This window comes from Alligator mississippiensis, chromosome 5 (genome assembly GCF_030867095.1).
Source record: "Alligator mississippiensis isolate rAllMis1 chromosome 5, rAllMis1, whole genome shotgun sequence".
Classification (NCBI taxonomy): domain Eukaryota; kingdom Metazoa; phylum Chordata; order Crocodylia; family Alligatoridae; genus Alligator; species Alligator mississippiensis.
This window is the reverse complement of record NC_081828.1, coordinates 177,139,366-177,164,696: the sequence shown is the minus strand read 5'-3', so window position 1 is coordinate 177,164,696 and position 25,331 is coordinate 177,139,366. Positions and strand designations below refer to the sequence as shown.

At 42.4% G+C, this 25,331-nt stretch overlaps 1 protein-coding gene across 4 annotated transcripts in view; it reads left to right on the top strand.

The window, feature by feature from the left end:
* Positions 1–25,331, top strand: part of CDK14 (cyclin dependent kinase 14) — a 676,419-nt gene that overhangs the window by 105,348 nt on the left and 545,740 nt on the right. Inside the window, exon 1 of one of the 4 annotated variants that reach the window (XM_019497918.2) lies at positions 16,139–16,221. The exons of the other annotated variants lie outside the window; for them this stretch is intronic. The gene's annotated coding sequence lies outside the window, so the exon portion shown is untranslated. Of the gene's footprint in view, positions 1–16,138; positions 16,222–25,331 lie in introns of those variants that run through there. 4 annotated transcript variants of the gene reach the window in all.

Genomic DNA, 25,331 nt, shown 5'->3' with positions numbered 1-25,331 from the left:
GACCCTGATTGATGGTTACAGCAGATACCCTTTCTGCGTCAGGCAAGGAAATATTTCTGATAGTTGTTCAGTCTGCTTTTCATCCTTGTCCCACATCAGAAAATTCCAAGATATGAGCTCAGATTATATTTTTTTATGCAAGCAGTGAAAGCTGTGATGATCCTGAGCAGCCAGTAACTCCCAAACTGGTTTGTACCACAGCAGGCAGGAATTATACCGGTGTCAGCTGTGGAGAAGTGAACATTAAGAAAACATTGGAATCTATAGCACTAGCTCTAGCATCAGGGTGACGATTACCTTGTAATGGCTCTCTGGATATTGGTGGTCTTGGGGTTGTTAGGCTTGGCACTTGCCATGAGATAGGTAGATTTAGTGTCTCCCAGTTTTGGAAGATGCCACCTTCCACTGAACAGAAGCATAACCATAAGCATGGCTCATGAGCATTCTGTGGAAGTGTTTTGCTAGGAAGGCATGGAGCACTCATCCAGAGACAAGCTTTGCAAGCACCCTTTGGTACTGAAGCCTGAGGACAAGGTGCGTGAAGAGGGTCCAGGAGAGTACCAACTTTTAAGGGCTAGATACATAAGTGGACCCACCTCAGATGTGAGGTACACACTAGCAGAGAAATTACCATCTCTTGCTTCTGTAATAGAACAGAGACCGGGGGGGGAGGAGGTGGGGAGGGTCAGGATCTCCTAGTATTGTGAATGTATCCAGTGGCATGACTGGCTGGCCAGCATCCATTATGAGTTGCCCCCTTAGTTTAAGTGGCATTTGCTTTTTTGGGCATCTAGAAGGCAAGTCCCCTTTGCACTGGGTGAGAAAAAGCAGGAAGTCCTGATCACCTGTAACATCAGTTGCTAGGCCCAGCAATCCCAAGGGAGGACTTGTGAGCATGAAGAGACAATTTGAGAGGCACGCCATAAACTTTATCAGCCCCAAATGAATCATCTGCTTTATGAGATGGTTACACTGAACCCAGCTGATTCCACTGCTGATGATTTTGAGATTTTCTAAGACTTGCTGACAAGAATTGTCAAAATTTGAATTTGATTTGTGAAAATCTTGGTCCAAGAAAATGTACACAACCTCTTAGACATCCTCAGTGTCTTGGCATCATTGGGAATTGCCCCAATGATTATTTAAAGTGTTCTTGAGTCAGCAGGACTCCCACTCCATTCTTACTTCTACTAGGTTCAAAGTGAGTAGAGAGTATCTGGTACTCCCTCAAGTGCTTTGAACATTTTTATGCTTATGTCATTTTAGTGTCTTGGTAGAGTATCTGCAATCTAAGAAAGGACCAGGTCGAACACCAAAAAGATAAGAACCCTAGGACTGTTGCAGACATGAGGTGAATTTATCTGTTTCTCTTCAGCTTCAGATTGTGAATTACCGTAAACTTTTTGTGAAGTACAGCTTTTAGGCATCCTGAAAAGAAAGATAATCCCTTTTCTATGTAGGACCCCCTGGTTGTGGAAAAGAGATAAAGAAGTCTATCAAAAGGCAAAATGATAGCCAGACAATGTGATGCTCTGGGCAGCTCTGGACGTGTCTGATACAACCACTATCATTTTGATATGGTACGCCACTTGGGTGTGTGCAACCAGTACACCGAGATACAAACAACTGTAGAAGATTCCATCAGTAACAGGATAGTGATGGACTTTACTACAAAGGATTCTACAACTTATCCTTCTCATTCCTTCCAGCTGTCTTTGGGCGTTCTACAGGGCTCTGACCGTTTGCCCATTCTTTTCATGCCTTATTTCTGGGTAAGTCAAACGAATTGAACTGTCTTCCCTTCAAATAAAAGCCAGTAGTTTTCAGTTCATCTCCACCCTATTTTTATTTTCATTCAGCATCAGTGTTGACTTGGCCCGCTGGCCTCACGCTCATTTCAAAATTTGACATTTTTGTTCTTTATCTTGTGTGAATGCCCCATAAACAGTTGTGATGCTTCTTCATTGTTCTTCATATTCTTTATTAAAAGCTATCTTGTAACAAGGTAACTATCAGGCCCAGTCACCATGCCAGCCCACCTCCCTGTTTGGGCTGTCTGCCTGCCTATACTTTCCTGCCATGCCTTGATGTAAACTATAATTTGTAGAGGTGCATTGCTACATCGATTTGATATTGGATTGGCACTGATAAAGAAAATTTAATATATCAGAAATTGGCCATATCAGGCCGATAATTTGGCCAATAAATGCTCTGCATGCGCACAGCCGCAGCGCAGCACAGGCAGTGAGGAGCACATCCTGACAGCGTGGAGTGCTGCCTCCAGTTGCTAAGTCTGGTGTGCTGGAAGGGGAGGAGGGAGGGGATGGGGGTACAGATCAAGGCCCCCACAGTGAGGGAGGCGTGGGGCAGGGGCTAGGGCAAGCACTGTCCAGCTGAGGCAGGGCAGGGGCTGGACAGAGCTGCACAGATCTGCGGACAGCACCCCCACCCCCCCATCCTCCTGGATGAGCAGCAGAGGGAGCTGCCAGATGAGGAGGCAACTGCTGGATAAGCTGTCAGATTAGCAGCTTCTGGGTGAGCAGCGCACAGTGGTGGGAACTGTCCCTGTACCTCCTGGGTGAGCCGTGGTACTGTCCCATACCCACCCTGCCCCAGCTGGGCAGTGCTTGCCACAGCTCCCTCACCATGGGGGCCTTGATTTGCTCCCTCCTCAGTCCTGGGCTGGATATCAGAAATCGGATTGGTATTGGCTGATATGCCTCCTTAAAAATTGTCTATCGATATCGGCTGCAAAAAACCTCTATTGGTGTACCCCTAATAAGTTGTTTATTTTTAAAGCAGGAGGCTGCCTGTTTTAAAGCCTGATGCCAAGGGCATATTACATGGCTTCAAACTTCCCCTTATACTGTGTTCCATGCCTCACAGATGACATCCAAATTCCACCACCACTCCCCTTACGGGGAGTGCTTTGTTCTCTGGCCTAACTAGGCCTCAGGCATCCTTGGACTTGCCTTGGCCTTAACTCACACCCCCTTACTGGGGCCTCCACTCCAGCTACTCCAGTCAGCTTGTGTACAGTCCTTCGGACCGTCTTAAGACCCTACTCTACATGGCTGCCGGCTGTGGCTAGTCCAGTCAGCTCATGTGCAGCTCTTCAGACCGTCTTAAGGCCCTACTCTACATGGCCGCCAGGTCGCTACTACTCTTCCCCCTCACTAGAGCCTCTGGGCCTCAGGCGTCTGACTACTTACTTGGTCCCCACTCAGCCTCCGGCTGTTCAGGCCTCAAGTGTCTGTCGACTTACCTGGACCCTGCCCCAGGCCCCACTCAATGGGCCTGGGCCCCTGTGCTTTTCTGTCAGGGTGTGCTCCCCTAGCCTTTCCACTCCATGTGGTAACCCACAAGGCAGCAGGGGCTCAGGTTTTCTGGCGCCCCATACTTACAGTTCACTAGGGAGGCACAAGTGTGACATTTCCTGGAGGCTGCCCTGCCAGAATAAGCCCCAGTACACCATCCAGCCCCAGCAGGGTGTAGTTTTAGGTCATGCCCTAGGACCAGGAACCTCCTGCCTTCCCTGTAGTTCCTACTCTGTCCTCTGGGTGTTCCTCAGCAGCAGCTCCAACCAGGCAATGCTCTGCCTCTGGCTGCGTGCAGCAACTGCGACTGGCTTTACTGCGCAAGCCTGCTCTTACTGCTGGCAGCTGAGCCCTCTTCCCCAGTCACTGCTGGCCATGTGGCTCCTGACTGGAGAGTGCAGCCACCAGCAGGCTGCCTGTGCTGCCTACTCAGGCGCTTTGAGTGTCAGGCACCACAAGTGCCCTGCTGTAAGCAGGCAACTAAAGGTGCCCTGCCACACTCTCCTTTGCTGTGTTAGTTACAAAAATACGATAATGATTAAGCTGCTGATGTGCTGAGACTGCTGCTCATCATGCAGACTGATATATCATTGTTTCCATCTGTTGTTTTGTTTTACACTTTTATTGTAACTTCTTTGAGGCAGGGACTTTTTGTTTTGTTCTGTGAATTATTTTATTTTATTTTTATTATATTTTTTTCCATCCATTATAAGGATTGTTACAATACTAGAAAAAATAATGGGAGCCAGATGAAAGGGAGCTAGACTGGATCTTTAGATACCATCTTACTGCTTTCCTTTACATATGGTCCAAGATCATGGCCAGTGCCAGCAATATGTCGTCCTCCTGTATCCCAGCCCCCTCCCTCTATCTCTCTGTCCCTCCCCAGATGATCTAGCATACAGAACTCTGCTGTCCCAGGCTGACAGAGACCCAGGGAGAGCTGTGGGTAAGTTGGGAGCTGTGCTGCGGAGGAGATGGGTGAACAGGGAGGTGCTAGGGAGCTGTGGTGGTGGTGCAGGTGGGGGAATGGGGTGGAAGACAGGTGAGCAGGGAGCTGCTGGGGAGCCATAGCAGTGTTTGGGATGAGACAGGTGAGCCAGGGAGCTGTTGAGCTGCAGGTGTGGAGTAAGCAGGGAGCTGCTGGAGAGCTGGGCAGCCATGAGGCAGACATAGAAGATCTTAGCTATGTCACTGCTTAGCAGCCCTCTGCAAACAGGTCAGAGTTGAGCAGGTTAGAGTGAGTATTAACCCTTAATGTGTGACCGCTTGTACCACATGCTAACTTTAATACTGCCTAATGTTCTATAAAATCAAAATGTATCAAAACCATAATAGCTGCATGTTTCCTTATTTAGAAGAACGTAACAACACCCTTATTTTTAGCTTGCACATCACAAACGTACCACCACTTAAGGTGGTGTCACACATTCATTTGCGGCAGTTACAAGTCATTGGACTGCTTTGAGGGATTAAAGTTAGTACATGTTAGGGTGGTTTCAAATCTTCACTTGCAATAGTTGTAAATTCTTGGAATGTTGAGGGCTATTAAAGTTTCTGTGTGTTAAGAGATGACCCTCACCTGAAAAGGAACAATTTTGCAATGCAAAGGGCACTTAACACTGTTTGAATATGCATCTGCTTGTGTGTTAACTGCATTTAGTAAGTATAATGTTGAACATGGGGTGGGGGGGAGAAAATTCTCCCCTCTCCCTACTAACCTTCCAGGTGAGGTTGTCATGTGACCAGGATAGTGTGTTGTAAGAAACTTGCCATACCTTCACCCTGTGGATAATCAGGAATTAATTTATCAGGGTCTGCTTTTGTCAGCAGCATTTCTAGGAAATGGAGTTTACATAAATTTGAGCTATACAAATTGGCTTATTAAATAATGTCACATGGAACTGCACAGAATTTGTTGGGGGGTCTCATTTGAATCATTCTGTTCGGTAGGTGTTGGGAAGCTGATTGATTGTATCATCTTCATCCATTCAAATAGAGATAGGAAGAATGTGATCTGTTGTTTTATGCAGAAACACAAGGTTGCCCATTAAATATAAAGTAAATATCCTTAAAGTTTTCTTATGTGCTAACTATTTGCTCAGTTGGAACACTTGCTCCTTGACTGCATGTAGATGCAAGCCAACGTTGTAAGCTATAGCAATGGTACTTTTAAGTTCATTTAATGTTCTCCAAAGCTGATTTTACCACACAGTATAAGGATTACAGGCTTGTTGTCATATACCTCTTCATTCTCCTCTGGCAGTTTTTTTTTTTTCTTGATGGTGAATTTGGACAAAATGGGTTTAAGGATCAGCACCTGCTGAAGAATGTTTGAATAGAGGCAGATCAAAGGTCATTGCAAAATTGATACAGTTAGGTTTTCAGTATGCAACCTATTCCTACTTCCTGACATCTGTATAACAGATATGCATGAAGAAAACCTATCTTTTAGTTTTGTAATCACAGTAGCTTAAATTTATTCAGAGAATCTCTTTGTTTTCTAAACCACAGTTCTGAGATTACCTCTCTTTATGCCTGTGGAATATAGAAATAAATCAGTTGTCGTGAAAAGCATTGCTTTCAAGAGACTACCTCAAAAATGAGAAATGAGAAAAAGAAATCCAGGATATATTGTTAAAATACATTAGCATTTTAATGTATAGCATATTTAAACTTGCTATGGTGATAAAGATGAACCTTTCTTTTTGTGTCAAGTCTTACTTCTTTTATGGTTTGGCTTTCTTCTCTTAGCTACTTGAATGCTAAAGATGCCTTTGAAATGAGATCTCACTGGCTTTAGTCCCTGCATGAGATCAGCTGTAAGAATAGATGTAATTTGAAAAAAAAAGAATGTTCAGTGAGATGACCCCTTAAGTCTTGCAAGCATTTTGGTAGATACCACTAGTTCTTTAGAACTGTTCCTGAAAATAGAGATTTATAACTTTTATGTCTGCAGCATTCTTTCAAAACAACTGCTGTCTAAAGTGCTGATGTCTGTTCTTTTGCAGACTGCACAAAATTCTAATTGTGACAAATATGAAAATAGTACTTTACATACTTTTTAGGAGGCTAAGGTTTATGGAGATTGGTTGCTTTTCATTAAAGTAAATTGGCTGTATGATCTTTCTACTTGCCATCTTTCCTACAGTGAGTACATATATTGAATTTTACTGATTGTAAATTTCTTTGCGGCATTCCTGAGAATAGATTCCTGGCTAAGCCATGTGTGTGCACAGCTATCTCTCTGGCCAGGGACAGATATTAAAAAATCCTGAGCCTGAATTAATTCAATCTTTGCAGGTTGGTCTAACCTGCCTAGATTGAACCAGTTTGCAACTGCACAGACATTCCCTCTGGACTGAGGAAATGCAGGCAGATGCCTGAAGTGGCTCAGGCTAGAACAGGGGTGGGCCAGATGCGACCCACCAGGTCATTGCATCTGGCCTGCAGGACCTCTAAAAAATTTAGAAAATAAATATTAATCTGCCCCTGGCTGCCTGTCATGTGGCCCTTGATGGCTTGCCAAAACTCAGTAAGCGGCCCTCCGCCCAAAATAATTACCCACCCCTGGGCTAGAAGTGTGGGGGGGTGCTAGAGCAGCCATCCCTTCCCTTCCATAGTGCTGATCTGAGGGTGGGCATGGCCAGGCCCCGGCAGGATGCTTTGATTAGGAAGGGGTGTAAACCCCTGCACTGCCTGTAGTCCCAGACTTTTCCCCGCTCGCTGCTCAAGGAGCGGGAGTGTTGCCAGATCCCAGCCCCTGGCTAGCACTCTGAGGCAAAGGATGTTTACTCTGGTGCATAGCATGCATCTGTTAATGATATGGGGCTTTTCAGTCTTCCTCTCTTTGCTTCTTCATACTGTCTGCAAACCTGACAGGCGAGGGAGCTGGCAGGGGGCTGATAACGCAGTGTTTATCAGCCCATCAACAAAACAAAAGCCTTTCTCATTAGTTCAAGCTCTTAAACAGCTTTTTCCAAGGAAGGAATGGAGGGACATTACCAGCTGACCTCTTGATTAGCTCCAAAAAGCCCTAAGCGGACATTGTTCTGTCTTCATGTCCCAGTGAAATTGGACACACACACACACACACACACACACACATACCCACACCCATTAGCTAACATGCCTGGGGTCTGTGCTATGGGAGGGAGGGAATCCCTGCTTGATCAACAAGTGGTGAAGGGGGCGTGGGGCAGGGAGAAGTCAGGCAGACTCTGCTGTGCCTGCAGTCTCTGCCAGAGCTCTGGCCAGGGATCAGAGAGGCAGGGCCAGCCCTGTTCTCTGGAGCAGACAATCAGGGCTGCAAAGCATCTGGGTTGCTGGGGGATTCTGGTTTTACTTAAACCAGGAAGGGGTCTAGGACAGATACTGCATAAAATGATTTGACCCAAATCAGTTAAGTCTGGTACTGTATTCAACCAGGTTTATTTTAAACTGGTTTCAGCGATTTTGAAACTGGTTTATGTGCGCTGAACTTATGTTCTGTTACAGGGTTAAACCAGTTTCTGCTCACTTAAACCAGTTTATGTGTAATGTTTGTCCCTAGCCTCTGTCTAGAGCTCTAATCTTTTTATATGTATGCATGTGTGTATATGTGGGTGTGCATGTACACACCCATATACACATACATATTATATAACTATATTATATACGCCGAGATTTTTGGACTAGTGGTTCACACTTAATTTATCAAGTAACATGAATAGCTTGGACCAGAATGAGAGGCAGTATATAAAAGGAAAGCCCTAAGCTTTTACATATCTTCCTGCATTTGAATACATAATGCACTTTGTGCACTACAAAAATGTAGCCAACTCTGTAGTGAAATAATGCTGTAGTTGAACAGAATGTGCAGCTGTACAACATTACAGTTAAGTACAATAAGCGAAAGTGTAATGTATCCAATTGATAATGAAGGAGGAATTTAGCTAGGCAGGGTATAAATTATCCAAATTGGAAATTAACCACAAGTCCTATCCTTTTGTGAGAAGCATTGTACAATGTGTGACCACGGTGATTATGATCTTTGCGTTACCTCTTATTTAAGATGTGTACCTCAACAATATAGTGTTATTTTAATGCCATGTTGGGACATGAATTTAAATACTGTCCTAAAGAAAATACTTTCACCCTCTAAATTCCAGAATTTCTTTATATACATTTGTTTTTGGGTGGGGAAAAAAGATTAGTTTTCTAATTTGTAGTAAGGCTTACATCATTTGCAGTGCTAGCTGTTTCTTTCTTGGTCTCTCTGATAAGCCTCTGGCTCTTGTTGCCTGGAGGTGGAAGATCAGAGGTCTTTCTCTCTTTAGATGGAAACTTTTTATGGACATTTCTATTGAATTATAGGGTTGAAAGAATGATTGGGACCTTCAGGTCCCTGTTCAGGTGAAGGATTTTCTTATTCCTAAACCATCCTAGACAGATAGAAGTCCAACTTTTTTGAAAACACCCTATGAGGTAGATTTTACAGCATCTCGAAGTGGTCTAGGATTAGAAAGTTTCTCCTGAGATTTGATCTCAATCTGTTTGATTGTTGTTTAAAGCCATTGCCATATGTCCTGTCCTCTGTAGCAAGGGAGAACAATGTTTATGCATCATTTTTATGGCAGCCTTCCCAGTATATTGAAAACTGCTAATTTATCTCCTCTTTCTGTCCTTTTCTCCAAACTAAACATGCCTAATTCCTTCAACCTTTTTTCTCACAGCTTGCTTTCCAACTTATGTATTAGCTTTGTCATTTGCCTCTGTATCCTCTTCAGGTTTACTACTTGTTTCTTATTGTTAGTTGCTTAACACTGGCCTCAAACAGGTATTCGTTTCTAGTAGTATAAGTTTCAGAGAAATTTCCATTGCTACAAATCTTTCTGGGAGTGGAAGCAGTACGGGCATTCATCCTACAGCTACCCTGACTCCCCTGCTCTCTGTACCTTCCACAGATCAGAGTGAGCCTAGTTTGGGGAACGCACGGAGAGCAGTGGCTGCTTAGACCCCTCCTGTATCAGTCCAGGAGGGGACTAGAGCAATGGAGTAACCACCCCCAATCTGGTTTTCTAGATGGGAGGGAGGTTGGGAAGCTTCAGGGCTGCTCCAGTTCCCAGTTCAGGCTCGGGCTTTTTGAATATCTGTCCCTAGCTTTGGGGAGTAGGTGGGGAGTAGTAGATAGTTGTGCCTACTTTCCCCTCTTGCTCTGTGGGAGCAGCAGGAGCAGCGGAGCAGTGGACCCCCTGCACCTTCTCCAAGCTGGAGTTTTACCACAGTCTGGAGAAGTCAGAGGAGTCTTTCCCTGCCACTTGAATCCTTCGGGGGACCAGGAGAAGAGGAGCAGCAGCTTCTCATGCCTTCTCCAGACGTGGGTGACCTTGGTCTGAGGAAGGCACGTGGAACATTTTCCCACTACTCGATGAGTCATGTATTTTTCCTTCAAGAAAGATTCTCCTCAAGAGAAGGGGAAGATCTTTCTCCCACAGGAGGCATGTGCAAGAAACTTGTTGAACACCTGTACGCTTGTAGTTTCTATCACAAGAGCAGCGATTCTCCTGCTAGAAATGACACCTGTATGTGGCCACTGGCAAAACGCTGGTATAAAAGTGCTTCTGCTGAAATACTTGGTTTAAAAGACTAACATAAACTGTACTGGTAACAGCTGGAGTCAGCAACCAGCCCATGGAGCCTTCAGATCCAGCTCATGGACATGAGTCTTCAGTGGCATTGGGTGGCAGGTGCTGGTGGTGCTGGGGGAGGAGGCTTCTGACAGCAGTCATTTTCCCTGTGTTTGATGCAGGGACAAGTGGCAGTGGCAGATGAAATGGGAAGTGGGGGGAGGGGTAGATAGTGGCAGCAGGCAGTTTCCCTGTGCCAGCACAAAGGAAAGCAGCAGGTGTTTCCCATACTGGTGGTGGGGAAAACTGGCAATGGCGGCCAGGCGGGTCCTCTCAAACTGACCCATTCCTGACTCAAACTAGGTTAATCTGGGCTGCAGATTTAAAAGGCTACCCACCACAGGGTAAAAGCATTTTTTGTGGGCGTGAGCTGCTTCTGTGCTAGGATAGTGCAGCTGTCTTGAAGTAATCATATCAGTAAACCATTAACTTTTTATTGTTGACCCAACCTGAAAATTCTGGTGTTGCTTCTCCCTAGTGAGAACAGCCTAAAGGTATGGGGCTACTTGCTCAAGCACTGTCTGTTTTATAATCCTTACAACATTTACATGACTATTTAAAAGGGTTTTCCCTTTCTTTCTCTAGGCCTGTGCAAAGCGCCTAGTATTTGCTTCGTATTCAGATTTGGCCCATTAGGGGGACGTTGATTTGGTTTAGTGATTCGAATCACTGCCCCAAATTGATTCGGCCATATCTGACTCGGAGATTTGGCGGTGGCCAAATCAAACAGGCCACAGCCCTCACCTGCTCTCCCAGCCCTGTCAATGGCTGCCCTGCTTGGCCCCAGCATCCCAGCTCTTAAAAAAAAAAAAAAAAAAAAAAAAGCCGGCATTCACTGCTTGCTGTCAAACCCCACCGCCCTGCGTGGGGGGGCTCTGTCATGAGCCCCCGGGCCCCGCCCGCTCTCCCAGCCCCAGCGTCCCAGCTGTTTAAAAAAGCCCCCAAAAACCCAAAACCCCTCCAGTCACCGGCTGCTGCCAGGCAGGGGGGGCAATCCCCACAGCCCCCGCACTGCGTGGAGGGGCTCTGCCACGAGCCCCCAGAAGCCCCAACAGCTGCTGCAGCAGCCAGTAAGTACGGGGCTTTTTTTTTTTTTTTTTAAGGAGTCCGGAGCTGGGGCCAGACGGGGCAGCTATTGATGGGGCTGGGAGAGTGGGCAGGGGATGGGAGCTCATGGAAGAGCCCCCCACACAGAGCGGGGCATTGGGGTGTAGTGGGGATTGCCCCCCCTACCTGGCAGAGCCAGTGTGTAGGGGCTTTTTTTTTTTTTAAAGAACTGGGAGCTGGGACTGGGGGGAGGGGGGGTTGGGAGGGCGGGGGGTTTGGGGTGCTCGGGGGGCTAGGGGAGCAGGCAGGGGGTGGGGCCTGATTTGATTCGGATTTGGAGATTTGGCCACTGAATCAGGCCAAATCTCCTCTGAATCGAATCAGCACCTGAAGCTTTACATAGCCCTACTGTATACCTAATCCCCCGAGGTAAAAAATCCACTTTCCATTCATGAGACAAATAAACCACAGTAGTGTCGAGCCAAAGTGTCATATAATAATCATCAGGAGCACTATACATTTGTTACAATTTCATCTAACTTGTCAATTCTTGAAAGGTAACCATATATGACTGCATGTTTAATTTTCCTTGGTTTAGGTCACTATGGACTTTAGCTTTTATTTTTATGGTGCATATGGAGCACCATTATTTTTGTAGAAGTTTCTAATTAATATTTTTCAGTTGGATGATGTAACTACTCAACACTGACTATTAGACATGGAACTGGATTAATCTTATGTAAGTAATTAGTTAATTAAATTGATTAAATCTGAAAGTGACTTGGTCCAATAAAAGAGATCATCCTAAGGAATCCTTGCATTTCGCTTAATTTCAGGACCATCATTACTCTTAAACTACCAAAAATTATGAAGCATTTTATGTAGTTATACATACATGTCAGGGTTCTCCAAACCTTTGAACTTAAATCAAAAAAATATTTTGAAGCTTTTTTCAAAGCAAAATATATTTAGTCATGCATAAATGATTCAGAAACTAAACTGTATAAGATATTTATTTGTACCTTAAAGTAGCAAAGACATTTAACGATGAAGCATGACCCACAGTTGCCTTTTTACTGACAGTGGCTTTTTAAAGGAAGCATCATGAGGGAGAATGTAGGTGTTATGGCTGTGCTCAAATATTTGCTTTAGCAAAATAAGTTGAATAGCACCCTTGATTCAAAATAACTTTAAAAAAAAATGCAGTACATTCTCCTCTAATAACTGTATCATTGACAGTTTCTAGGCCAGGTACAGGCATTCAAAAAGCCCAATGTGGAATCAGTCTAAGTTGCACAGTTTTCTGTAAGCAGCATAGTTTAGATTGGTAGTGAACAGAACACATATTTGCACTTTGGTGTGATGGGGCGAATCTTAGACTGGGTTTCGCCATTTTTAAACCAGTCTGTATGTGCTGAACTTCTGTTCTGTTATGGGTATAGACTGGTTTTCAATCCCTTATACTGTTAAAAGTATAATGTCTGTACCTGGCCGTAAGGTGTAACTTGTACATGTAGGCATCTGTCCACTTTTGTCACAGTTGATTTTTCTTTTTTTTCTTTTTTGTGGTCGTGTCTTGTTTATTACATGGCAAAGGGTTTAATGAGAAGAAAGTGTGATCATTTTGTGAAAGAGATTATATTTCATGTTTTCCTGTGATAGCAGGCGACTGGGTGTGATAACCCAAAAAAGCCGTTATTGTCCTATGTTTGTAAATATTTTTCAAAGATTGTCTAGTTGTGTTGGGAATCAGTCAAGTTTCTCACTTTTTGTTCAGCATGTAGCCAGACATCTGCTATCTTTACTTTTCAAATTGTTGAGTACATCACTATATTTTTTTTTTTGACTGTTTGCTGCAACAGTCAAACTTTTGATTGAACATTGCTCTCCTAACTGTTCTTCCTTAGCGGCCATGAAATTATTTTCTATATGGATGTACAGAGACCACAACCTATCCTGATAACTATTATTGGAGTGCCCAGTGAGTTGCCCTTCTTTCTCCAACCCTGTCTTCCAGGGTTTGGAAAAAAACAACTCAGTTAATAGAAAAAGAAATTATGAAAACTGAATTTAAAAAATACGAACATACAGAAGTATTTTTATTGTCATTCTCATCACTATATTAGAAATATATTAACATATGCAGTATTAATAAATATTGCTATTATATTAATAAATCACGGATTGCATACTTGGTTGACTTACTGTCAGAGCTGTGCCATTATGTAGGTTAGAGCTGTCCAACTGGTGGTCCTAGGGCCACATATGGTCCATGAGCGGTTAATTTGCACCCCCTGGGCTTCCATGCAGTTATCCCTCCCCTTTATTACTCCAGGCTGCAGCAGCAGCAGCTGGGGTCTCCAGGCTCCCCCACCTTCTCCAGCTGCTACTTCCTGCCACTGCCTGGGGGCGCAGGGTATTGTGGTGCAGCCTCCAGAGCCCCTGTGTGATGTGGTGCAGTTGAGAAACCTGCAGCTGGGGACCTGAGGGGGGTTGAGGCTGGGGGAGCCACGTGCTGTGTGGCCCAGGGTCAGTGTGTATGCTGCCCATAGGGCATGTAGCCCCCAGCTACTTTGCTTTTATCCTATTAGAGTAATAAATTCTGTTGTAGTTCTAGTCAGTTTTTAGAAAACTAAACAAGTTTGGTGTTAGATTTTTTTTAAGTAAATGTGTTAGTTCACACAGAGAATTTCCTTAGAAATGTCCCCCCCCCCCCAACACATGCAAAGCCTGCCTTATGCAAACCTCCTGTACTACCAGGGCCACCTATTAGATAGGTTTCCAAATATCATTCTTAATTCCAAACTTTACTGGTTGTCATCCAGGTTTTCCAGCCCCACCTTGCATCTGTGGTACCATAAGCAGCACCAAAACATTTCTGTGCTAGTAGCTAAACTTTGTTTAAAGACAGTTGAGGAATGGGACTGGAAGTGTTCTGAGCTAGCTCTTCTATCATCACAGTGTAGACATACCTTTTGTTTTCACAGGTCTTCAGGCTGCCTGAAATAAATGCTGGGTATGTCACTGGCAGTCTGGACTTCTACCATTTCAGTGAAATTTGCTTTTCAGATTCCTTTCCCACCCTTCCCTTTCAGGTCCACAGCTGTTCTGCCAGGGAAATACAAAAGGTATAGAAATATGAAAAATATGAATGCTATAAATACTTGGCCTCAAAGTTTCATTCCATCCAGGAAGAGCACACACCAACTGCTGAAGCTTCCTTAGCCTGATGAAGGGTTTTTGAACCCGAAAGCTTGCTTAATAACTATTCTCCAACCATTTGGGTTGGTCTAATAAAAGATATCAAATTCACCCAAGGAACCTTGTCTGCCTATGGCCTCAAAGTAGGCTTTTCTAGCCTTTTCCACCTTAAACCCCATTTTCAAAGGCAGCATGTAGCATGGCATTTGAAAAGTAGATGAAAATAACTTCTGAAGATGTTCAGATGCTGAAGCAAGATCTTATAAAGTTCATATACTCATTTGAGTTTTCTGATTGTTACTGAAGATGTTGCTATCTGACAAATTTATTCAGCTCATTAACAAGTCTGGGCCTTGATTTAAGAAGCATTAAAGCCTGTGTTTAAATCTTACTGATTTCCGTGGAACTTGCACATATCAGAATGGAGGTGTACTTGCTGTATAATTGAATACCTTGCTTAGTTGGCAGACAAGGTTCCTTGGGTGAATTTGATATCTTTTATTAGACCAACCCAAATAGCTGGAGAATAGTTATTAAGCAAGCTTTCGGGTTCAAAAACCCTTTGTCAGGCTAAGGAAGTTTCAGCAGTTGGTGTGTGCTCTTGCTTAGTTGGGGCATCAGTGTTGAATCACTAGGATTTGATGAAGTTGGATGAAGAACTACTTTAGTCTACTGTAGTTTTTCAGAGCTATGCAACAATACTGTTATTTTGGGTAGGGCTTTGCCTTTGGTCCGAGTAAAGCAGAAGATATTTCCTTAAGTCATCTAGGGTGATCTGTGTTTAATCCACCTCTTGTATTTGGGCTTATGCCTTATTATTAACCCTCTGTCAGTCAGTCTAGTTAGTAGTCCCTTACCTCCAGCGTGGAGGTTTACTGCCAGTCATTATCAAGTATACAGTATGCATTGACCAGTAGGGGTTGCTATGAGAGCAGGGGATGCAGAAGATATGCTGCCTTCTTTTGAGATACCATAGTTGGCAAGCCTTGCCCACACTGACCTCTTTCCCATGTACCACACCCAGCTTATGTGGGGCTCAACAGTGAGTTCCAATCAGAAGGTAGATGGTTTGGGGGTTAGTTATTATTTTATTAAATTATTTTATACATTGTGAATTTTTATACATTGTGAATTTAATATTAAGTCGGTCATTACCCAACTTAATATTTTATTAAGCTGATAGCATATCCAAAGATAAAAGCATATCCAAAATGCGGGATTACCAAATGTATAGTTTGGTAATCCCACAATTTGGATATTCTTTTATATGAAATTTATAAAACAACTGTATGCATTCTTAATTAAATTGAGCCACAGTACCCCTACGTTCATTTCCAGATGCCCTTAGATTATTATTTTAACATCATTTGTTACTCATGAATTTACTGGCTTCCTTTGGTACTAGGACAATAATTGCATTTGGCATGATTAGTTGTATCCTTTCGATTAAATGGTTTTCCTCAGTTCCTATGAAATCATCATTAGCTATTTTGGCTCTAGTTCTGTGTTCTGTTGGAGCAGCACTACGCTGTAAATCAGTATCTTTTCAAAAAGACACTGCCTTAAATTGCCTAGACAGCATATGCATGGTTACTTTGGCTGCAATGCTGCTGCAGAGCCTGGATAGTCTGCCTTCCTGGGAACTCCACAGGCAAGTCCATCAGATTTGTAAAAATATCTTTTTAGAAAGAACATTGTATTGCTGATGAAATTTAGACAGAGAAATACTGTGCCTTCAGTATTCTTCTGTACTTTTTATATTACACTCTGCTGGGATTATTTTGTCTTTAGGGATTTCTTTGTTTTCTGCTTTAGATTTCCCCCTTTCTTAGCTGTAGTACAGCCGCATCATTTCAGCTTGCTAGTGCAGAAAGATGTTGTGAATTCAGTTGCTGAATGAGCCCGGCCTGACTGCAAACATTAACATTGCTAGAGACATGTTAAAGAGTTGCAGGTGAATCTAACCTGAGCCAGACAACAGCAAAACGGTAAGGTGGTGTTTGTTTAAAAATACAGGATTAATTGAGTGTTGGGGGTGGGTTTCTGTTAAATCTGAACCCTAGTTATCACATGCTTCCAACTTGAGCAGGATTCATTCTGTGCATGTCAGGGTGGTTTTCTCGGAATACTTAAAACCTAGACAGATGAAATGTGGTGCTTAGAATGCCACATGAGGCTACCGAGTGTCCAGCCTCGTGAGACTCCCCTCAATATCGCTTTTGGTTTGTGAATATCCATGAAAAGGTAGGAGAAAGCACAAGCTATGCTTCTTGTTGTTACAGCTCTGTATCCACCTCCCAAGCAGCCTTATTTATAAAGAGGATACTATAGACAATTTTGCTAATGTATGCTTGGCTGAATGCCCCCTGGGACAAGTGAGTGAAGGACGTGACCAACGACTTTTTCATCTCTGCAAACAAGTCTCTAGACCCTGCTAGATCTGACTGGCATAAATGTCTTTATTAGAAATTTGCTTAATGTAGGAAAATATGCTGGATACCATGTTGAAATGATCTTTAGGGGGATATAGGCTGTATGGTGGGGGGTCAGCATATTTTCTTGGCTTGATACCTTGTAGCTGTTTTATTATTATTTTTTTTTTTAGTGAAGGTAGTAATTTTCAGTAGTTGTTCTTGAATGTTTGGTGTATAAGTGTGTTGGCAGTGTTTTACATCTTAGTGGAATATTTCAGCATGTATGAAAGCTTGGGCAGTAGCATGCTTAAAAAAAAAAAAAAAGCTTGCCCAGTCATGAACAGGAGCTTTAGAATGGAACCATTGCATGACATTAGTTGTCAGTACCTCAGATCACTATGCTGATTGGCAGATAACATTTTTGAGTTGTACAACTCGAGCCATAGATGTCATTTTAACTGAAAGGTAAACAAATTTTTTAAAAATCTGCTCTTGTAGTATACTTCAGTCATTAAATGAGACCAGCTATGGTGACAATGACAGTAAGGAAATACATGTATTATGGTATTTCTGATGAGAACAAAAATGAATCTAATTTTAGGAAAAATATTTTGATATTATTTGCATGTTGCATAAAGAAAAGCAGGTTAAAATTAGCCATAGAAACAAACAGTAGGGGAGAGAGAAATTAGTAGTAATTTGATAATGAAGCATAGTATTAATATCTATTTGCTTTTTAGGTGCATAATGGATGAAGTTTAAATTGAGAAGGTTTATTCTTAGACACTGTTGAGTACTTTTAATGGGTAAAAAGTAAGGTCTGTCTCTAGATAATTTTCTAAAACCTTAATTATTCAAGTTGTTATCTAGGTAGTGCTTTCCTTAAAGGAAATAGAAGAATCTTAAAATGTACATCATCATGTAGTAAGTGAGAGTGATATAAAGTAGGATGTTATACACCCTATTTGAACCTTGATGTGGTTTTGGTCAACTAATCTAAAGCATTTCTGTTGAAATAATTACCTTGACTACAAGAAGATTTTTCTTGCTTCCACTGCTAGTCTTCATTTATAGCATAAAAATGCATTCAGATTTGCATTATCTTGTGATAGATTGAAGTGATTTAATTATTTGTGTTTACTTTCACTTTGTGTAAGGAGTTAAAGTCCAGAAACTTGAAAGAGAGCTTTTTGAGCAAATGTTAAAACAAGATTAAAATATATATAACCATTTGATGAACAACAGTGATATTTTTCATCTCCTATGCTTCTATCAAATGCACTATTTTCTCAAATTTCTTCCACAAAAACTTGATTTTTATTTTCTTATATAGAAAAATAAAACCAGCAGTTCTATTCATTGGACATTAACTCTCTTCAAGGTTTTCCTCTCTTGGTTTTTGGTCCTCTGAACTTGAAATCAGGGCTGTTCTAGAGCCTTTTACACAAGAATTTTATTTTCCTACACCACTGGTTAATTGGTGTTGATTCCAACTTGCTTTAAATTTAAAAGATTATATATAAAGGGAGAAATTTAGAGAAAAGTTAAATTAAAAACAACTTGGGTGACAGGAATATATCCGATGCATTGTTGTCTAGATAGACAATGTTGAATGCTGGGTTGAGATTATCAACATGTTCATCAGTATGTTGAGCCACTATATAGGTAGGTCTACTTCATCATGCTGGGATGTAAACAGCACACTGTATCTCTGCTTCAGATCCCCTCTTGTCACTTCAACCTTCTTTTAATGGACAGGGTGCTACAAAGGAAGTGAAAAAGACGAGATCCCTTCATCAGCCAAATTTAAATTTGAAAATAAAGCATTCAGTCACTGTCCCTCTTCTTGTGATCCCCAGATTATCCCTTATTAGCATCCTAGAGAATCTGGGATCTTCTGTATTATCAGACGGTAAAGATGGTCCTCTAGTTAGCTAGAATGAAGATAGTGAAAGGACCTGTTTCCATAGATACTGTCTTTAAAGAAAGGGATTTTTTTTTAGATTCTTTTTTGACTTCTCTGAATCAAGTGGGAGAGATCAAACTTTAAAAAGTTGACTTAAAAAAACCAAACCCCTTGGCATAGGTACAGCATTGCATCTTGCCCCAGAACCCATTAGGAAGCCCTCAGAAGGCCTGAGAGTCATACAGGAAAATGCTCAAGTTAGCATACTTCCCATTCATCTTACTGTGTAAACCCTGATAAATACTGGATTCTAAAACAACCATTTCTAATCATGTCTCTAGGCTGTAGGCTGTCCTGGTAAAAGCAAAACCTGAGTGGGGGTTGTTTTGAAGATGGACATAACAGTTACCTCCTGTATAAGTAAGCATTCCTTACCTCTAGTAGGCAATTTTTGTTTCCTGAGACCCTGTAGACAAGAAAATTGATAGTACTAGTAAAAAAGCTTGTGATTACTCTGCAGTATAAATATCCATAGCCACTCACCACTTGCTTTTGGTTCAGGCACTACTAGAATGAGTCACACAGCTTCAGTGGAATCCAGCCATCACAGGTATTAGATTATTATTGTTTAAGGAAAATCCTTGCTTGCTGCCAGCTGGCATTGAATTTTCTGCATTGCATAGCCTGAAGCATATTGGCCTTTGTCAACAAGTGTGGTCAGTAGCTATTTGTTGAAGAGTTCCTGTGAAGTGTTCATCTTCCATCAAATTGAGTTTTGGCAAATATAAGATGGCAACAGTCCCATATAAAAAGTGTAAACTTTCTGGAATAAAATGTAAAGAACTGTGTGTTTAAAAAATAGGTTCTTGACTTCAGTTCAGAGTTACCGACCAATTTGCAGACTAATCTCCCTTCCAAGTTCTTGCAAGGCAACAGAGTGCCAGGATTTGGCAAGCCTGGTTTGTGAACCCTGATTTTTCTGGTTTATTCTTCTGAAATTTCCAAGGAGTGTATCTCTGCCCATAATGGTGGTTAACTCGATCCAGACTTGAAAAGGCTGTCTCTCAAGGCTTCTGGAAAGGAAAAGTAGAGCATTAGATATATCTAATGTTACACAGGTACTTGTGATTACCCATATGTACAAAATGTCCCTAATGCTTATTCCTGGACTTGAGGACAGCTTAGCTCTTGATTTGAATTTGAAATTAAGGATTTTGTCACATAGATCTGCTCTGTTATAAATTGGCTTCCAGTATCTTTCTGGTACAAATATGCATGAAGAGGAATGTTTGTGATTACAAAGTCAACTTTACAGATAGCTTGTTGTGGGCTCTTTTCTTGATTACAGCCCCTTTGCTTCATACTATAGTAGCATATGATATTTCCCCCCTTAAAACAACAGTCTATTCCTTTGTATATTTAGAAAGCCTTCCTTTATATGTATATATTTTTTTCTTACAGTAAATAAAATTGTTCATAACAGGGGTTTTTTTTTTTGCATCTCTCCTTGCCTTTGGGTCAAGTTTGTCATCAATTTTCAGAGTTTCAGACTGCATCTTGTGACAAAAAATGAACGACATAATGCCTATCATTGGGGTAGCACATAGTCCCAGAACAATATATAGAGGAGAAACTAAAGATGTTGGATGGCTCTTTTTAAAGATAATCCCCAGATGACACTAAGCCTTCAAGACCACCCTCAATAGAGGCATAGAAGTATAAGTTGACAGTCAGCTAGCCTTGCCCTGCTGAGTAAAAAAAAAAAATAAAAATTAATACTCCTAGTTCAATGAAGCTTGATTGTAGGAAAAGTAAAACTTTTATTTTCTACCCTTACTCTTTTGGATGCAGTGTCATGCCCTGTGGAGTTGTGGGAATTCTGTAAAGTTCCTATCAGTGCTGACTCCTATCATGGTTTCTAATTGGTTTTCCTTAAAATGTCACGCTCACCAGAATGCTGACTCTTGAGTATTTTTGTGATGGACTGGAATGTATGGTTACAGTAGAACTTAATAGCTCCTTCCAGTGGCTATGAGGCTCACTAGAGCCCTGATAGAAAAAATTGGTAATGTAATAATGGTGAAACCAGTAGAATTTTATAAAAACCCAATAGTGTTCCATAATAATTAGTCTATATAAATGAATGGAGGATATCCATTTTGTAAGATTTTGAACCATTTATAGAAATCTGTAACAGAATACTTTTCTGTTGGACTATTATGGACTATTAAAAAAAAAAAAAAAAAAAAAGAACCAAAGCCCTGTAGAAAGGTGAATATTGTCTATTAAATTCTATAGGACTTACCCATAACAGAAATTACTGAATCTTTTTGATTTAGAAGGTATTTGAGCACACATAATTAGCATAATGCCCTATAAAATGTACTTTGTTAATGTAGTTTGACAATTAATGTATTTAGTGTTTGGATAGTTCTTGTTATGCTAGTGCAGAATATTAAATATTTGAGTTCTTGCTATCTCACTTTATTAAGTCCTTCCTGTTTCTTTGCAGTACATAAAACATTTTTAAAATTTTTTGGCAATGTATAAAGTATGGATTGGCTATACTTGACTCTGCAGTGTTGCATAATGGTACTTATAGTAAGCATTTATAAGTACATACTGGTCTGGTTGTTGGCCATGGAAGTAGCATTTCAAGGGGAATCCTATAAAGTACTGAGATGAACTGTTGGAAGTTGGAGCTTCCTCAGTCTTACAAAGGCAGTTGAGCAGCAATTTATTAGCACTGAATTGGCAGTATGACTCAGACTACCTTAAGTGATGCAAGTTACAAGATTACAAGTGGCATATGGATAGGGTAATAGACTTTTAGTGAATCTGAGGATTTGTTGTGTAAGTTGTGGTAAGTTTGTGTAAGTTGTGGATCTTATAATAAACTTGAAATAGGTTTGGAGGCATACATAAGAACATAAGAAATGACATTTACTGAGTCATCTGGTGTACCTTTCCTCAATTAATTTGTTGAATAACTTTTTGAACTGGGGTAAGCTATCAGTCTCCATAACATCTTATGGCAACAAGTTCTACAAGCTAATTGCAAGCTTGACCTTCTAATTTTAAATGAAAACCATGAGAAATTTAAACAGAATATTAATTGGAAACATGGGAATTTTGACTTCTTTTTTCTGTGTTTGGATTTTTGGAGTTAGTTGGAGGCTTAGAACTTAGAAGATACAGATCCTGGTTTTGGGGTACAAACCTGCACAGATTGGAGCCAGAGACAGTGTTTATCATCACCCCTACAAACAATATCTTCTGGAATTTCAGATATGTTCCTTATTTCTTTTTTCTGTTCAGCAGATTTGTAGCACATTAATGAGTGCATCACAATAGGTAATACCAGTGTAACAATCTAAAAGGCAGTGTTGTTTTCCCTCCTTTGAAATATCATCTAATTTTATTGGAAATCACATTGCTCATATACAATCTTTAAGCCATTCACAGAAGTCATTTAATAAGAATACAGCTGTGCTTACTTTTGATGAGCTCTTATTACAAACACCACCAATTTGAAATTTTATATATTCCTAAAGAAAAAAGATAAAATACAGGGCTTATGATATTCAATGTAACCTCAAATGTTACTGTTATAGTACAGCTTTTAGCATAGTCCTTAGTTTTGGGGCATGGTGTGTTTGCAGAGAATTGTGCCATTTCTTAGTACAGCATATTACATAATGAGAAGCCTATTTTATTATGGTAGCATACACTTTTTTTCTTTGAAAGTTGATGTGCTACTGCAAGGCCAAAGAATCTGCAGAAGCTGTTGGAAATTTCTGTTGCAACTTTTCCTTCCAAATCTGCAGAGTTCTATATCCAGGTCATCATTAATTGTTCAAAGTAGTCACTGTTTAAAAAAACATTTTATATATTCTTGAGGCCCAGACACTTGTGTTATTTAAGTATTTGTTCATGTAGACCTTTTATGTAACCTGAAGTCTCAAACTTTGTTTCTGCTTTGAACAGAAGAATTTTATGGCAGAAAACAGAACCAATGGTTCGGTACCATTTCCTAGTAGCTAAGATGAAAAGCAAATTGTCCCACAACTCAGAAGAATACTCAGATCTCAGATTTATGGATCAGTCACTCCTGTCCCAGGAGAAACCTAGAGTGTACCCATCCTCAGAAATTTTCTCCCAGAGAAAAAATGGCCAAGAGGAGTGAACGTCTGTACACACTCTTCTTTGAGAGAAGCTATAGCCATATCCGTAGCAGGTCTCCAAGGTGAACAGCCTGTGGCATTTTAGAACAGTGTAGGTAAAGGAAGTTGGCAAGCCTTATCTGTATCTTTGGGATATGGATTGTCTCTAAGGTCTGAGTCAGTCACGCTGGGGAGCAGAGCAGGGCTGGGCACAAGCCGTGGCTGGATGCTGTGCCTATCCCTCCTGGGGTGGGGGGGGGGGCAGGTGGTAAGGGGCAACTCTGCATATGAGCCGGGTCCTTCTTATGGATCACACCAGCTGCAGTGGGCATTACTTGCCTCTGCCCCTCCGCAGGGATGGGATAGCAGCTGACTTAGAACTGGTGCAGATCAGGGGAATCCAACTGTTTAATTAAAACAAAGCACTGCAAAGGCCTGCGGTAGGTATTGATGCAGTGTGATTCCTGCCCCATGCTCTGAATGTCAAAGTGAAGAAATTCAATGCAGTGCAGGTAAACGACAGGAGTAATTATGCAGCGGTTGCCTGGCAGGTGGGGTGGGGTGGCCAGGGGCTGCGCCCAAGGGGACTATTGGCGGTCCCTGATGTACTCCTGGGTTGGAGCCGGCTTAGGATGTGGATCGGCACCTCTGTTGTGGAGCCAAGAGTTGCAACTTTGTGAACCTGAAGGATACGGAGGATACCAACGGGTGGGACAAGGATTGAAAGCAGGCCTCAGCAGAGGGATAGCCCAGGATGGTAGGGACAGAGGGCTCACCAGAGTACAAAGCTGAAACCTTTTGGATTTGACAGTACATCATAGAGGCTGAGCCACTCTCCCTCAGCCTTGTGTTGCATGAAGTGTAGGAGGGAATGATGTTGGGAGTACAGAGGGCCTGGGCCCTTGTCCGCTGCTGATAGGGGTGATTCCTAATAACCGGTGGGGGAACGACAGATTTGGAAGCATATGCCGAAAATGTTTTCTCTGCCCAATATTTGATTTAGACGTGCCTGAGGCATTGGTACTGTGCTGTGAAGGGTGAAACCTGAAGACCGGGGCAGGATGGACTGAAGGGAAGATTTGCCAAAAATATTTCTGTATTTATATTAAGGGGGTTACCCAGACTTCGCCTGCAGGAGCTGTCCGCACCCCTAAGGCTGCCTGGGACTCAGGCCGTGGAGCCTGTTTTCTCCCCGCTCCCTACCAGTTGTGTTGCGATTCAGGCCATGGAGCCTGATCCTCAGTGGGGGAAAAAAATCTTGTAATTACCCCCCATCTGGCCGTGAGGTGTCATGGCTAGGTGGTGCATGACGACGTCACAAGGCTCTAGGCAGTCTAGAACCACATAGTCTCCTGCTCTGCAGCCGTGTTGCGTGGGGTGCTGCCTGAATCTCTGGGGTGGTGCAAACCCTTAGTAGGTGGTGCCATTCCTGGACACTCAGGGTTTCAGTTAACACCTAGGAAAACCGCAGATCAACCAACAGAAGAAATCAATAGAAGACAATGTAGCAACCGGGAAATATCTAAATGTTACTGTTCAAGGGCTAGAAGCCCTGCTCTGAGTTAATCAATGCTGGGGACCAACTTTTGGGATGAATATCTCCAGATGGACCACTCCCAGAGCCCTATTCAAAATTTATCAACAGACTTCCAAACCTGCACATACATGCAGATGACCCCTGGGGCTGACAGATGCCATCCAGTAGCCACCGAGAGGGAAGTTCCACAAGGGTCAACGACCCCTGGATTGGGCAAACCTGAAAACTGAGGAGTCACCAAAGTCTGCCAAGGACAGATAAAAAGCAGTGAAAAGTGACCCTCACTGGCGCCCTCTTGATCTCCAACTTGACCAGCACCCAACCTGTCCAGCCAGAAGGACCAGCTGGTGACCCCCTTCTGGAAGATAACACCACACTGAAAGAAGCCTCGATGACAGACTCCAGCACCTGTGGGATAGGTATACCTGACTCTTGTAGCTTGCTACTGTGTGTGTGTGTGTGTGTGTGTGTGTGTGTATGTGGACCAGCCCCAAGGTTTATGATTTAACTTCATTACAGTGCTTCAATCCGCCTAATAAACCAGAATTTTAAGGATCCCGAGTTGGACATATGTAGCCAACATTATTTGGTGGACAATGCGGGCACTATTCTAGGATTATTAGCGGATTGGTAACTGGGGAGACCGTGTCTCCAGATAGAACCCACGTCCACGGAGGTGGGTGGGCAATAGTTACCCAGGGGGGTGGGCAGACTCAAGGAGGGTCTGGATTTAGAAGTCACCCAAGGGGGTGGACTAGGATTTAGACTCGCCCAAGGGGGTGGGCAGACCCAAGGAGGGTCTGGATTTAGTAGTCACCCAAGGGGGTGGACATATCCCAAGGAAGGGATTTGGTTGTAGAACTGCAGGGGCAGGGGCAGAGTTGGTTGGGAGCGCAAGGGCTCACGAAAACTGACAGGCTTGAGGCATGTTGAGGAAAATGTCTTTGTTTAAAAAAAAAACAACCCTAAGGTTGGAACAGGAGGCCAAGAAGATAAGTGGGTATGGAGGGAGGAAATTTCCCCTCTCCATAGGGAGATTCTGAAGGGTGGACCCAGCCCATGGAGGGAAGATGTGTGC